Source organism: Macrobrachium rosenbergii, chromosome 40 (genome assembly GCF_040412425.1).
Source record: "Macrobrachium rosenbergii isolate ZJJX-2024 chromosome 40, ASM4041242v1, whole genome shotgun sequence".
Taxonomy (NCBI): domain Eukaryota; kingdom Metazoa; phylum Arthropoda; class Malacostraca; order Decapoda; family Palaemonidae; genus Macrobrachium; species Macrobrachium rosenbergii.
Window position 1 is genome coordinate 1368433 of NC_089780.1, and position 14601 is coordinate 1383033.

A 14601-nucleotide genomic window follows, 5' to 3' on the forward strand; every position below is an offset into this window, starting at 1 on the left:
AAATGGAACAAGCCCACCACAGGGGCCACTGACTTGAAATTCAAGCTTCCAAAGAATATTATGGTGTTCATTAGGAAGAAGTAACAGAAGGTAGTGGGGAAATACAGAAAGAAGAGATCACTTATTAATAAAGAAATAAATAAATTAACAAATTAATAACTAAATAGATAAAAATATGAGTAAATTATTAAAATATAAGGAGAATTGTATTAGGGTAGCAATGCGTTGCATCTTCGCTTGAACTTCTGAAGTTCTAATTGCACGACATCCACAGTCCAACGAGGTGAGGAATAAAGGACCTCTGGAACTGAGAAGTTCGACAGCGAAGCACTACTGCATATTGGTGCTTCTGACGTTCAGCGAATCTCTTATGAACTTGTGTTGATAAATCTGAAAGTGTTTGATACATGATCTATGTCTTTTGAAATGCAGCCTGTCAATCCAAATACTGGTGGGTTTTCGGCCATTCAGTGCTTACGACAGTGAACTCAGAAAGCTGGAGTGGGTGGACATCGAGATAGAGAGATCAAGAGAAACTCCCACATTTGCATTATGCAGTAATAGTTACGAGGTTGGGCTGCACGACTGGAGAAAGGAAGAGGGAAAGGAGGTAGAGGAGAAGACTTAATAAGAGGATACAGCTAGGGGCCGGGGTGGCGCCCCTTCTTGGTGTGAAGCTTGTGACATTTCCTTGAGGCGTCGCCAGCAAATTCACGGAAAATACCAGAGCCTGTGAGTTACCCACTTCAGTGGAAAGTCACGATTTAGTTACGAGAATTTTTCTTGGAAATACTTTTGTGATCATGTTCAACAGACGCATTTTTCTTCAGCATTGTTTTTGTGGACGTCAGTGTTTTAGCTTAATGGCTTTCACTGGTTCGATGGTGTTGCTCCTTTGCGTTCAAACAAATGTTTACCAGAAAAGAAACTGTAATTACACTCGGAGATTTTTAGAAATTTTTGCCACATTTCTAGTTTCCTGTAAAAGAAAACTATTGTGCCGGCTTTGTCTGTCCGTCCACCCTCAGATCTTAAAAACCACTGAGGCTAGAGGGCTGCAAACAGGTATGTTGATCATCCACCCTCCAATCATCAACCGTACCAAATTGCAGCCCTCTAGCCTCCTTAGTAATTTTTATTTTATGTAAGGTTAAAGTTAGCCATAATCGTGCTTCTGGCAGCGCTACAGGTACCACACAGCCCACCACCGGACCGTAGCTGAATCTCATAGGCCGCGGTTCAGAGTTTTATGGGCCTTGGCTGAGGCCACCATCGGACAGAAAACTCGATTGCGCAGAAGAAACTTCGGCGCATTTTTTTACTTGTTTTTTGTTATTCCTGAATCGAAGTTAATTTTTAACCTGTACAAATTTTTGGTTTAAATTTTGCTGAATTTATGTGTTTGATCAGATAAATTTGTTAATTTTCGTGTAATGCAAGATCTTATTTTCTCCTTTTGTGCAATCTGAATTCATACGCAAGACTTCTCTTTGCAATTAATAATAGCGAATGCGCAGTAGTTCCCGTTTTTCATATGTTTTCCTCTAACAAATTTTTCAAAAACATTAACTACGAATGAGTAGGCTCCTGGTATTTTTCTTTTTTCTTCATCTCACCAATTTTTAAAAACATCCACTAAAAACTCAGACTTTCCTATTATCCGCATCGTGGAGAACCGACTGACATTCCGTCCAAAACTTGATTTAAAGTAATAAGGAGAAGTTATAATAACCGAATATATGCAATCTCTCGCTTTCCCATTTCGCTCGCGCCTTGATGCAGTTTTGCAATTCGTAACCTCAAATGTCTGTGTCGCTTTATTTTTTCCATATTAGACACTCGGGCGCTGCTACCCAATCTCGTTACAGCCACCTTGGCAATCAGGGAGACCCACCGCGCAGATTAGCAGACGCTTCGCCCTGTTCCTGCTGTCATTTTCCCTGGCTTTATTCGCTCACGCTTTCGTCCTGATGCACGGAAATGCGACACCCCTTCTCTCTCTCTCTCTCTCTCTCTCTCTCTCTCTCTCTCTCTCTCTCTTTCTGACGAATTCACACACTCACACAAATATAGATAATTCTCTCTCTCTCCCTCTCTCTCTTTTTCTGACACATTCAGAAACTAACACAAATAATCAGAGGTAATTCTCTCTCTCTCTCTCTCTCTCTCTCTCTCTCTCTTCCTGACACAGTCACTCACTCACACAAATAAACAAAGGTAATTCTCTCTCTTTCTCTCTCTCTCTCTCTCTTCCTGTCACATTCACTCACACAAATAAACAAAGGTAATTCTCTCTCTCTCTCTCTTCCTGTCACATTCACTCACTCACACAAATAAACAAAGATAATTTCTCTCTCTCTCTCTTCTCTCTCTCTCTCTCTCTCTCTCTCTCTCTCTCTCTCTCTCTCTCTCTCTCTCTCTTCCTGTCACATTCACTCACTCACACAAATAAACAAAGATAATTCTCTCTCTCTCTCTTCCTGACACAGTCACTCACTCACACAAATAAACAAAGGTAATTCTCTCTCTTTCTCTCTCTCTCTTCCTGTCACAGTCACTCACACAAATAAACAAAAGTAATTCTCTCTCTCTCTCTCTCTCTCTCTCTTCCTGACACATTCACTCACTCACACAAACAAACAAAGGTAATTCTCTCTCTCTCTTCCTGACACATTCACTCACTCACACAAATAAACAAAGGTAATTTTCTCTCTCTCTCTCTCTCTTCCTGCCACATTCACTCACTCACACAAATAAACAAAGGTAATTCTCTCTCTCTCTCTCTCTCTCTCTCTCTTCCTGACACATTCACTCACTCACACAAATAAACAAAGGTAATTCTTTCTCTCTCTCTCTCTTCCTGACACGTTCACTCACTCACACAAATAAACAGAGGTAATTCTCTCTCTCTCTCTTCCTGACACATTCACTCACTCACACAAATAAACAAAGGTAATTCTCTCTCTCTCTCTCTTCCTGACACATTCACTCACTCACAAATAAACAAAGGTAATTCTCTCTCTCTCTCTCTCTCTCTTCCTGACACATTCACTCACTCACACAAATAAACAAAGGTAATATCTCTCTCTCTCTCTCTCTCTTCCTGACACATTCACTCACTCACACAAATAAACAAAGGTAATTTTTCTCTCTCTCTTCCTGATACACTCACACAATCACACAAATAAACAAAGGTAATTCTCTCTCTCTCTTCCTGACACATTCACTCACTCACACAAATAAACAAAGTAATTCTCTCTCCCTCCCCCCTCTCTCTCTCGCTCTTTCTGACACATTCACACACACAAATAAACAAAGGTAATTCTCTCTCTCTCTCTCTCTCTCTCTCTCTCTCTCTCTCTCTCTCTCTCTCTCTCTCTCTCTCTCTCTTCCTGACACATTCACACGCTCACACAAATAAACAAAGGTAATTCTCTCTCTCTCTCTTCCTGACACATTCACACACTCACACAAATAAACAAAGGTAATTTTCTCTCTCTCTCCCTCTCTCTCGCTCTGACACATTCACACGGTCACACAAATAAACAAAGGCAATTCTCTCTCTCTCTCTCTCTCTCTCTCTCTCTCTCTCTCTCTCTCTCTCATACAAACACACAATGGTAATTCCCTCTTCATCGCTTACAACGGAAATAAATTTTTGGGGGCTACCATCATAATCGATTTTCAATTTATTCAGTGCGAAAGTGAATATTCCTTCACCCACATGTGTTGACGCCAAATAATAATAATATTATTATTATTATTATTATTATTATTATTATTATTATTATTATTATTATTATTATTATTATTATTCAGAAGATGAAGAACCCTATTCATATGGAACAAGAGGCCCACCGAAGGGGCCACTGACTTGAAAATCAAATTTTCAAAGAATATTATGATGTTCATTAGGAAGAAGTAAGAGGAAGTAACGGGAAACACAGAAAGAACGGATCCCTCTCATTAAAAAGGAAAAAAAAACAAATAGATAAAAATGTATTAAAACGCGAGGAGAATAGTATTAGGGTAATAGCATGCAATTAATTCGCAGCCAAGCAATTGGAAAGACACCCGCCCTCCTCCGGAAGCTTTGGTACGAATTAACCACTTGGAGGTCGAACAACACACTGAAGACCTTCACAAAGGTCGAATCATGAGTCCCTGACACCAAAACCGACAGGTCCTTTGAAGTCTCGATAACACAGCCGCAGCCTTCGTCAGGAAGTGGGCTGAAGGATACTATCCTGATCAGGGATAAAAATGAATGACTGACAATTATATCTTGAAAGATTTTCTCACGACAACCAGACCTGCAGTAGGAAAACTAACTGAGAAGGGTAATACCGTTCTCCTTGCATTTTTAATACATTTTCATCTGTTTGTTAATTTATTAATTTTTTTCTTTTTTAATTAATAAGATCTCTTCTTTCTCTATTTCCCTTTACCTTCTCTTACTGCTTCCCAATGAACACCTTAATATTCTTTGGAAGCTTGCATTTCAAGTCAGTGGCCCCTTTGGTGGGCCTCTTTGTTCCATATGAATAGGTTCATCTTCTACATAATAATAATAATAATAATAATAATAATAATAATAATAATAATAATAATAATAATAATAATAATAATAATAATAATAATAATAATCTTTGAAAGCTTGAATTTCAAGTCAGTGGCCCCTTTGGTGGGCTTCTTGTTCCATATGAATAGGGTTCATCTTCTGTATAATAATAATAATAATAATAATAATAATAATAATAATAATAATAATAATCTTTGAAGGCCTGAATTTCAAGCTAATGGCCTCTTTATTGAGTTGTTCCATGAATAGGGTTCATCTTCTGAATAATAATAATAATAATAATAATAATAATAATAATAATAATAATAATAATAATAATAATAATAATAATAACAATACTCTTTGAAAGCTTGAATTTCAAGTCAATGGCCCCTTTGGTGGGCTTGTTCAATATGAATAGGGTTTGTCTTCTGAACAATAATATACAGAACAAACCTGTGATAGAGCTGAAAATACTAGCAACAGCAGCACCATGCGTCCATTCGTCCGCCTTAGTTGCAACTGTCTGCAGTAGTTATCACCACCTTTTTAATTAAGTTTTCGTGACAGGTCCACGACCACAGAGAGATCCAGAACATACTGACATATAAACAACCGGCCTCTTGTTTAGAGAGTTCCGCCCAGGAGACAGTCCTGAGACTTGTTTAGAGAGTTCCGCCCTGGAGACAGTCCTGAGACTTGTTTAGAGAGTTCCACCCAGGAGACAGTCCTGAGACTTGTTTAGAGAGTTCCGCCCAGGAGACAGTCCTGAGACTTGTTTAGAGAGTTCCGCCCTGGAGACAGTCCTGAGACTTGTTTAGAGAGTTCCGCCCTGGAGGCAGTCCTGAGATTCGACATTACAGGAGAGAACGACCTTTTCGCCATCCACAAACTGAATAAATATTACTCAGACGACGATTGTTGACGGTGTTTTGTAGCAACAACTGCAGATCTACCTCGTCCTCAAAATAATACTGAGGATTTAAACACTTCTGTTTCCAATGGAAAGCTTTGGCTAATCTGTGTATTACAGCCACAAACACTCCGTTTGACCTCGCCAAGGAATGAAAATTTATTTCCAGCTGTCCAACCCACAAAACCTATGAGTTTGTGTCTGACAAAAATGATGCGTGTGGCCCCACAGAGGGCCAGTTACATGAGTACTTAGACGTTTGACGAAAATTCTGCAAATCCTTCCACTACACCCACGAAGGGCGATAACATGATCCATAAAGCAATGACCACAGCCACGAATGCACCGCCTTCGAAACAGCCACGTGGTAAGCTGCTTTTACTAAGCACTCAGCAGCAGAGTGCAATAAATATTCCGCTTCCAAGACACAAGGAAATGACTCATTTGAACTGAATTTATCCTTCGGTGACCTAAAACAAAGACATCGATTTCCCGAGTACCCTGAGCGGATTCGATGTTGCAATTACAAAGCCCAACTCCTCACTTTCTTCGTCTGCCGTCGACGCTGTGAAGACACGTAGCGCTATCGTAAACCAGAGCAGAACTCGAATTCTCCCTGTAATTCAAGAAGACCAACGCCAGAAGAATACTCCTACAACTCCATTTACTATCTAGAATTAGACGCCTCATTCACTATCTAGAATTAGACATCCTCTTCCCTATCTAGAATTAGACACTCCATTCACTATCTAGAATTAGACATCTCATTCACTATCAAGAATTAGACATCCCATTCACTACCCAGAATTAGACACCACATTCACTATCTAGAATTAGACATCCCATTCGCTATCAAGAATTAGACATTCCATTCACTACCCAGAATTAGACATCACATTCACTGTCTAGAATTAGACACCCTATTCACTATCTAGAATTAGACAGCCCATTCACTATCTAGGATTAGACATCCCATTCACTATCTAGAATTAAACACCCTATTCACTACCTAGGATTAGGCACCCTATTCACTATCTAGAATTAGACACCCTATTCACTATCTAGAATTACACACCCCATTCATTATCTAGAATTAGACACCCTATTCACTATCTAGAATTAGACATCCCATTCACTATCTAGAATTAGACATCCCATTCACTATCTAGAATTAGACACCCTATTCACTACCTAGGATTAGGCACCCTATTCACTATCTAGAATTAGACACCCTATTCACTATCTAGAATTACACACCCCATTCACTATCTAGAATTAGACACCCTATTTACTATCTAGACACCGCATTTACTATCTGCAATTCGACACCTCATTCACTATCTAGAATTAGACACCCTATTCACTATCTAGAATTAAACACCGCATTCACTATGTAGAATTCGACACCCTATTCACTACCTAATCACCCCATTCACTATCTAGAATTCGACACCCCATCCACTATCTAGAATTAGACACCCCATTCACTATCTAGACTTTGACACCCTATTCACTATTCACTATATGTAAGTCCTCCTGTTCTTCATTCGACCACAGCTTAGCGAACCACTCGGACCCTCCTTATGCAATCATTCTCACTCGCACAAAGACTATGCAACCGGTTACTCACCTTCAAGAACTCCGCTGTTCGTGTCTGTGTGTTTCACTGCTGACTTATGCTAGAAATTCATGGAACACAGGCCTTCCCCACTGAAATTAGGTAGGCGTGCCATACTGAACTTGCGGCACAGTCCTTTACTCCGCACGTCGTTGGCTTCCATACACTTATCTCTTCCTTTCCAGGCATTCAGCTTGCTCCACTCATTAATTCTTTACTTCACTCCTTTTCGCATCCCACCATACCCGTTTCGTTACTCTAAACGCCTATATGAATATAGCGCTGCCATTCTTCCATCGTCAATACTCACATTAACAATGGCTCCATCTCCTCTGTCTCAACTGACTATCATAACTTTTTCCTTTTGCTTACTTCCACCTTCAACTCTCTTCTCCTACTTTTTTTTTATCAGTAGATGAACCCCATTCACATGGAACAAGCACACCAAAGGGGCCACTGACTTGAAATTCAAGCTTCCAAAGAATATATTGGCTTCAACCTCACAACGCGGCAGTAACTGATCATGATACAGAGCCGGTGATTTTTCATCACCCTGTGGTAGGCGCGAACTCGTGATATCTGAGTAGCATGCCACGACACTAACCACTATACTACCTTTACCCTTTCACTAGTTTCTGGACCGAGCCTCCGTAAACATTGGGCATTCATCCCACACTCTACTCAGCCACGACCCCCCGCTTTTTCTCATCCGGCGATTGCAACTTGGCCCTCCTCACGAAAACTGTTAATGCTTTATGCCTTTACTTGCGTCCCTCCAACATAAATGTTTTATCTTTAAGATACAAAATAACCGGTTGTACAGTCTTTGTGAGAGTGAGAACGATCGCAAAAGGATGGGTCCGAGTGTTTTGCAAAGCTGTGATCGTATGAAGAACAGGAGGACTTATAGTGAATAGTGAATGGGGTGTCGAATTCTAGATAGTGAATGGGGTGTCTAATTCTAGATAGTGAATGGGGTGTCTAATTCTAGATAGTGAATGGGGTGTCTAATTCTAGATAGTGAATGGGGTGTCGAATTCTAGATAGTGAATAGGGTGTCTAATTCTAGGCAGTGAATAGTTCTAATTCTAGATAGTGAATGGGGTGTCTAATTCTAGATAGTGAATAGGGTGTCTAATTCTAGATAGTGAATGGTGTGCCTCATTCTAGATAGTGAATGGGGTGTCTGATTCTAGATAGTGAATGGGGTAATTCTAGATAGTGAATTGCCTCATTCTAGATAGTGAATGGGGTGTCTAATTCTAGATAGTGAATGGGGTGCCTCATTCTAGATAGTAGATAGTGAATGGGGTGTCTGATTCTAGATAGTGAATAGGGTGTCTAATTCTAGATAGTGAATGGGGTGTCTAATTCTAGACAGTGAATATGGCGTCTAATTCTAGATAGTGAATAGGGTGTCTAATTCTAGATAGTGAATGGCGTGTCTAATTCTAGATAGTGAATAGGGTGTCTAATTCTAGATAGTGAATGGGGTGTCTGATTCTAGATAGTGAATGGGGTGTCTAATTCTAGATAGTGAATAGGTGTCTAATTCTAGACAGTGCATAGGGTGTCTAATTGTAGATAGTGAATGGGGTGTCTAATTCTAGATAGTGAATGGGGTGTCTAATTCTAGATAGTGAATGGGGTGTCTAATTCTAGATAGTGAATGGGGTGCCTAATTCTACATAGTGAATAGGGTGTCTAATTCTAGATAGTGAATGGGGTGTGTAATTCTAGATAGTGAAGGGGTGTCTAATTCTAGATAGTGAATGGGGTGTGTAATTCTAGATAGTGAATTGGGTGTCTAATTCTAGATAGTGAATGGGGTGTCTAATTCTAGATAGTGAGTAGGGTGTCTAATTCTAGACAGTGCATAGGGTGCCTAATTCTAGATAGTGAATGGTGTGCCTCATTCTAGATAGTGAATGGGGTGTCTGATTCTAGATAGTGAATGGGGTGCCTAATTCTAGATAGTGAATGGGGTGTCTAATTCTAGATAGTGAATGGGGTGCCTCATTCTAGATAGTGAATGGGGTGTCTGATTCTAGATAGTGAATAGGGTGTCTAATTCTAGATAGTGAATGGGGTGTCTAATTCTAGACAGTGAATGGGGCGTCTAATTCTAGATAGTGAATAGGGTGTCTAATTCTAGATAGTGAATGGCGTGTCTAATTCTAGATAGTGAATAGGGTGTCTAATTCTAGATAGTGAATGGGGTGTCTGATTCTAGATAGTGAATGGGGTGTCTAATTCTAGATAGTGAATAGGGTGTCTAATTCTAGACAGTGCATAGGGTGTCTAATTCTAGATAGTGAATGGGGTGTCTAATTCTAGATAGTGAATGGGGTGTGTAATTCTAGATAGTGAATGGGGTGTCTAATTCTAGATAGTGAATGGGGTGCCTAATTCTACATAGTGAATAGGGTGTCTAATTCTAGATAGTGAATGGGGTGTGTAATTCTAGATAGTGAAGGGGTGTCTAATTCTAGATAGTGAACCGGGTGTGTAATTCTAGATAGTGAATTGGGTGTCTAATTCTAGATAGTGAATGGGGTGTCTAATTCTAGATAGTGAGTAGGGTGTCTAATTCTAGACAGTGCATAGGGTGTCTAATTCTAGATAGTGAATGGTGTGCCTCATTCTAGATAGTGAATGGGGTGTCTGATTCTAGATAGTGAATGGGGTGCCTAATTCTAGATAGTGAATGGGGTGTCTAATTCTAGATAGTGAATGGGGTGCCTCATTCTAGATAGTGAATGGGGTGTCTGATTCTAGATAGTGAATAGGTGTCTAATTCTAGATAGTGAATGGGGTGTCTAATTCTAGACAGTGAATGGGGCGTCTAATTCTAGATAGTAAATAGGGTCTAATTCTAGATAGTGAATGGCGTGTCTAATTCTAGATAGTGAATAGGGTGTCTAATTCTAGATAGTGAATGGGGTGTCTGATTCTAGATAGTGAATGGGGTGTCTAATTCTAGATAGTGAATAGGGTGTCTAATTCTAGACAGTGCATAGGGTGTCTAATTCTAGATAGTGAATGGGGTGTCTAATTCTAGATAGTGAATGGGGTGTGTAATTCTAGATAGTGAATGGGGTGTCTAATTCTAGATAGTGAATGGGGTGCCTAATTCTACATAGTGAATAGGGTGTCTAATTCTAGATAGTGAATGGGGTGTGTAATTCTAGATAGTGAAGTGGTGTCTAATTCCAGATAGTGAACCGGGTGTGTAATTCTAGATAGTGAATCGGGTGTCTAATTCTAGATAGTGAATGGGGTGTCTAATTCTAGATAGTGAGTAGGGTGTCTAATTCTAGATAGTGAATTGAGTGTCTAATTCTAGATAGTGAATAGGGTGTCTAATTCTAGATTGAACAACTGTAAGTCATAATAAAAAGAAAACTTGTTAATGTACCGAATTATGTTTCCGTAGCACAGTTAGCGAGACTGTTTATCCTCTACTTTACTTTAAATCAAGTTATATAAAGACTTGTGTACATTCTCGCAATAATACGGCATTATAGTCGAGTTTCATTCACATTTTCTCTTCTGGTTTAATTTACAGGAACAATGCCTTCAGTTATCAAACGATGGACAAGCTCTGGAATATCCGGGATTAACCCCTGAGGTTTCCCAAAACTTTAACTACAACTAACTAAAAAGTACGACTGGAAGGAGCAAGGCGGATATGGCCGATGACAAAAAGTAACTAAAGCTTCCCGCCTTAATGAAAAGGTAGATGAACACTACCTGTAGGAATACGGTCACTGAACATCGCAACATCACTCAGAATCAACGTGCGGGTTTTCAAAACTCGTTTCAAGGGACAAATGAACAAGTTATCAGCTACTGGAACCCCAAGGAACACAGGGACTCCACGCCAAGAGAAACAGATTCCGGAAACAGCGGATCTTTCTGGATGAACATAAGGATCGGATCCTCATAGAATGTGATCAATAGGTATTAGAGCGAAGAAACTATGCAAATGGGGCGAATGAAAGCAGCACCTGGAGGCGGACGCGGAAAGGATATTGAAAATAGCCCGGGAGAGCTTCTGCAATAGGTGCTGCCATAATCTGCAGGCAGTAAGTCGAAGGAAAATAATACATAACCGAAACGCATTAGGGAGGCCATTGTGGCCAAAAATCGCGTCTCTAAACTGCCATTCCAGCATTATTTTCATTTCCTTTCAGGCCTTTTGGCGTCTCTGGAATTTTCTTCCGATGCCTTTTTCGAAGAGCTGTTATCTCTAAGGAAAAGTGGCCAGGGACAGAACAGAATATAGATTTTAGGCCAAAGGCAAGGCACTGGGACCTATGAGGTCATCCAGTGCTGAAAAAGAAATTGAGAGTAGAAAGGTTACAAAGGAGTAACAGGAGGAAAACCTTGCAGCTGCACTATGAATCAATTGTTAGGAGAGAGTGGATAGCAAGATGGAAGAAAGAGAATATGAATGGAGGTACAGTAAAAGGAATGAAAGGGCTTGCAGCTAGGAGCCGAAGGGACGCTGCAAAGAATCTTAATTAGTGCCTACAGTGCACCGCATGTGCTCCGACGGCACTAACCCCCTACGGGGGAAAAGTGGCCAAGAAAGTCTGAAATGATTGTGTGATTTAGCTTAAAACATGTCAACGCTTCCAAAGAAAGAATCACGAATGTCCACATTCTGTTTGGTTCTAAACTTGCATTTACTAATTGCTGGCAGCCGGCCTCCGAGTGAGGAACTATTTCTCCTCACTGTTGACTCAGCTGGTGGCACGTCCCGGTGGGGAAATTGCAGTTTTACCTCCAGTTTCAAGTCAGAGAAAAAATGCTACCAAAACATTGGTGGAGACCCTAACGCGTCGCCCGATATTTACCTGCTCTCTCTCTCTCTCTCTCTCTCTCTCTCTCTCTCTCTCTCTCTCTCTCTCTCTCTCTCTCTCCAAGGTTTAGCCGCCCAAGATTTGTTTGTCCCCATGATCAATTGCTTCTCAAGTCTGGAAAAACCTGTTGGAATTTTGAGACCCTCTGAAACGATTACTCTATCGCTCAAAGGGGAAAACGATTGTAAAAGAGAAATGACCAGAATGAAAAATGCAGAAGGTCCGCTCAGGATAACTGCAATCTTCCCGCATTTTCCATCATCCTAACATAATAAAAAGAGAGACACTAGAAGCTTGGCATATTATCAAAATATTTCTGAACGCCATAAATATGAGCCTAGTTTTAAATAAAAAATTATAATAATATATTAATTTCTGCCCGCGAATGCATCAACCTGATTCATTTCTTGCTAGAGATATATGTACATTGTACAGATTTCAAGATATAATAATTTTTTACTCTAATTGATGTGAAACAATGTGCCTGTCAAATTATCATTAAGAAATAACGCAGGAACAAGGTTGGATGTCCTTTGTAAGAAACGAAATATATTTAAGAGTAGTGAAGCTGCGTGAGTGTTCGGGGTTTTCTTGGCTCAAAGTTTTGGAAAAGGAAGGGGGAAAATAATTGGCCTTCTATCTACAGATAGGATCAGTGAACTGCACAGGAATTCAGTTGATCTTCAGCTCAAAACGGCGGAAAACGGTGACGAATGTTCCCGGCCTTTCGTTTGAAGGTTAGAAAGAACATTTTGGTGTGTTCTTGATCCAAAATAGTGCAAGAGGATAAAGAATGGGATTGCCATTTTGCTTCGAGACAGGAGACAGAGAATGAAGGATGTTCTTCTTGAACTTATGCTTATATAGCAGAGATAGGAACTAACTGCGTGTCCAGGATTTTTTGGCTCAAAACCGTGGAAGAGGAAGAATGTGACTGCTATTTTTGTTTCAAGGTGAGCAGCAGTAACTGTATGGAGATTCAGTGTATGGAGAAACAAGTCCCCATATATTTAAAGATGAATCTGTACAGATTTATCTTTAAATATATGTACACATAGATAACTGTGGATTATCCTCCACTGTCACCTCTAACCTGTCCCCTCAACCCTGTCTTCTCCCCCCAAAATACAACCCCAATCTTTCCTATCACCAGTTCTTTCGTTCGTACTGTGGATTTGTTTCTCCATTTCAAGACTCTTGCCTCTATGAATATTTTTTAATTCGGCGTATTCTTGGCTCAAATATTGGAAGAGGTTGAAAAATTAGATGGGCCTCTTACAGATTAATGAGATAGTAACTGCATGCGTATTCTGAGTAATCGTGGTTCCAAACAACAGAGAAGGAGGAAGAGTTAATGTCTTTTCATTCATGATAAGAGACAGTAGCCACACTGGTATTTAGTACATTTCTGTCTCAAAACTATGGAAGAGAAAAGGGCATGTCACTGGCCTTTTGCCTAAGGGTTTGAGACAGCAGCCCCGTGAATATTCAGTGTAATTCTGGCTCAGAGCAGCGGAAGACGATGGAAATTGTGATTAGCCTTTTTTCTTAAAAGATTAAGGACAGTCAATGCGTGGGTATTCAGTGAATTCTTGGACAAAAAAGTGGAAGAGTATGAAGACTGTAATTATCTTATTGTTTCTATGTAAAAGATAGTAACTATACTGGCATTTAGTTGATTATTGGGAGATTATTGAGAGATAGGAGCGCCCTGTTCTTCACCATCAGATTGGTGTCTTCTTGATTCAAAACAGAGGAAAAAGGCTGGAGAATGAGACTTGACTTTTGGTGAAGGATTCGAGAAAAGAACTGCATACTTACCCATTATAGTCTCGACTCAAAATGAAACAGTGAAAGAGAATGGAAAATGTGACTGGTCGTTTGATAACGATAAGATAAGAGACACGAACTTACATTTCTATTTGAATTGTGAAGCCCCATTCCTTCGAAAAATAAAAATGGACTTGTTGTTTCACATAATTCCAGACAGAAAATCACTTTTCTTGCTTAGCTGACAGTCAACATTCCTCATGCTCACTCTGCCATCTGGAATGAGACCAAACATGCACAAATCCAGGCTGAAAGATTCACTTACTCAGAACGGTGACGTTAGCAGCAGCCCAGATGGCCGGACTGAGGTCGGTGGGTCCCACCTGACACTGGTACTCGCCGTCTTCGGTGAGGGTGACGCCGTTGATGAGGAGATGGTGTTCCCCTAGGGAGGGATCCCCCGAGTAGGCGTACCGTGGGTATCCTGGCACGTGTCTCTCGAATCCTGCGAGGGGTTGGACAGAGAGGTGTAAAATTATTCATGTTTTTTTTATATAAGTGGATAGTTACGTACATTATTTTTTACTGTTGTGGTCTCTCTCTCTCTCTCTCTCTCTCTCTCTCTCTCTCTCTCTCTCTCTCTCTCTCTCTCTCTCTCTATATATATATATATATATATATATATATATATATATATATATATATATATATATATATATATATATATATGTGTGTGTGTGTGTGTGTGTGTGTGTACATATATACTGTTTTTAATATATATTTTTATATATATTTCATATATATTTATGTATACTTCCAAGTCGCATTTTCAAGGCTATAAAATATAATTTGCGAACAACGACTTAACCAT

At 39.9% G+C, this 14601-nt stretch overlaps 1 long non-coding RNA gene across 1 annotated transcript in view; it reads right to left on the reverse strand.

Moving 5' to 3' along the window:
• LOC136826030 (uncharacterized) overlaps positions 1–14230 on the reverse strand; it is a 50217-nt gene extending 35987 nt beyond the window's left edge. The window contains exon 1 of the long non-coding RNA XR_010849505.1: positions 14056–14230. This is a non-coding gene — a long non-coding RNA (uncharacterized lncRNA). The remainder of the gene's footprint in view (positions 1–14055) is intronic.
• Between the last annotated feature and the right edge of the window lie 371 nt (positions 14231–14601).